This window comes from Cebus imitator, unplaced genomic scaffold (assembly GCF_001604975.1).
Source record: "Cebus imitator isolate Cc_AM_T3 unplaced genomic scaffold, Cebus_imitator-1.0 Scaffold14, whole genome shotgun sequence".
In the NCBI taxonomy this organism is placed as follows: domain Eukaryota; kingdom Metazoa; phylum Chordata; class Mammalia; order Primates; family Cebidae; genus Cebus; species Cebus imitator.
Window position 1 is genome coordinate 1,219,815 of NW_016107329.1, and position 1,849 is coordinate 1,221,663.

General features: G+C 44.4%; 1 protein-coding gene across 4 annotated transcripts in view; it reads left to right on the forward strand.

Annotated features, from left to right (window-relative positions):
• TPP2 (tripeptidyl peptidase 2) overlaps nucleotides 1-1,849 on the forward strand; it is a 76,652-nt gene that overhangs the window by 69,836 nt on the left and 4,967 nt on the right. The window lies entirely within an intron of this gene.

Sequence of the window (1,849 nt, forward strand, 5' to 3'; positions counted from 1 at the left end):
GTATTCAGTCTGAGCCAGTCAGTACAAAGCCTAAGGAACGGAAAGGAATACTCCAGATATGTAGAATTTAGATATGTGATCAGAAGATGCTAAGATACAAAGAGGATTGTACAGCTAATTTCACCCAGGTCTGACAAATGCAGATTACCTGTGTCGCCCCCTGATTTCTGCATCATTCCAGCTCTTCCCTGAGCAGCCAGGACCCATCAGTCAGCATTGGCCTGGGTATGGAAACCTGCCTCATCAACCATTTCTGTTCAAGCCCCCTTTCTCCTTCACAAAATCAGGATAGTAGTTGTGCCTGACACCTAGGGTTGCTGGAAGGCATAAGTAAAGGACTGCCTAGAAGACATTTAAGGATAGCGCCTAGCATCTAAGAGAACGGGAAGGAGGGTGGCTCAGGCCATGCAGATGCCCCACAGCTTAGAAGTTCCTAAAGGCTACTCATAAATCCTTTTCTTAAGTCCAAAGTAAGCAAGCAGTACCCAGACACATCTCCACATAAAAAGGGTGAAAGTTGGTTCTTTAAGCTTTGAAACTGAGCTGAGAAGCACTGAGGCATCTTTTAGGCATAGTTTCATTTACATTGCAAATGTGTTGAGATTGGTAACCTGCCCTCTTTGATGAACTCTGCTGGTGTGAAGGAATTTCTCAACAGCTCTGCTACCCACGTTGCCTCCCTGCTCACTTTCAAGGTATCGGATCAAATGGGCTTTGAACCTCTGAGAATACCCTAGTCTTGGGCAACGTTTCAGCAGCAGCATTTTCCATGGTACTTAGCCTTCATGTTCCCTGTCATGCGACCTCTTTAATTAACAGGACTGCTTGGTGCGCAGGATTAGTGTGTGTGAGCCCTTGAGCCCTCAAGTTGTTGGGTTGATGGCTGTCTTTGCTACTGATGATGCTTATTGGTGGTATAGTCCCGGCAGATTACACATGCTACACGTTTTACTCTGAGTCTTTCAGAGTCACTCTTAGCTGTTAGTTTGTTCCACAGCTAAATGCCTCATCATCATTTTCTCAATACTTTTAGTCCTTATTGTTTTCACATGTATCTGACATGAGTTGGACAGAATGCCTCAAATAAGCACACATTCTGGAGACTCACACTTTTCCCTGGCATGTATGTAGGTGGTTGTTGTATTTCATTCAGCAATGATTTATTGAGTGTCCATTCTGTGCCAGGCATTGTCCTAGGCACTTGGAATGCATTGAAGAAAACAAAGATGGCTTCCCTGGATCAAGGTAGTGTGCCATAGTGATTAAGAGCACAGATTACAGATCCCCACTGCTAAGCTTAGAAGCCTGGATCTGCCAATTCCTAACTGGAGGAACTTGAACAAATTGCATAGTCTCTTTGGGCCTCAGTTTCCTCCTTTGCAACATGGTGGTAATTAATAGTATCTCACTCAGAATTGTTTTGAATGTGAATGAATTAATATGTTAAAATGCTAGGACAGTTGCTGGCACTTTCAGAGTATAGCATTATATTTGTTTGCTCTAGCCATGAATGAAAGTTTTAAGACATAACCTGTGTATACACATACACAAATGTATAGTCATTGCTATTTATAAGAAATCTAAAAACTCAAAAGACATTGGCCTGATTAAGAGTTGTATAGGTGGCCGGGCGCAGTGGCTCAAGCCTGTAATCCCAGCACTTTGGGAGGCCGAGGCGGGTGGATCACGAGGTCAAGAGATCGAGACCATCCTGGTCAACATGATGAAACCCCGTCTCTACTAAAAATACAAAAACATTAGCTGGGCATGGTGGCGCGTGCCTGTAATCCCAGCTACTCAGGAGGCTGAGGCAGGAGAATTGCCTGAACCCAGGAGGCGGAGGTTGCGG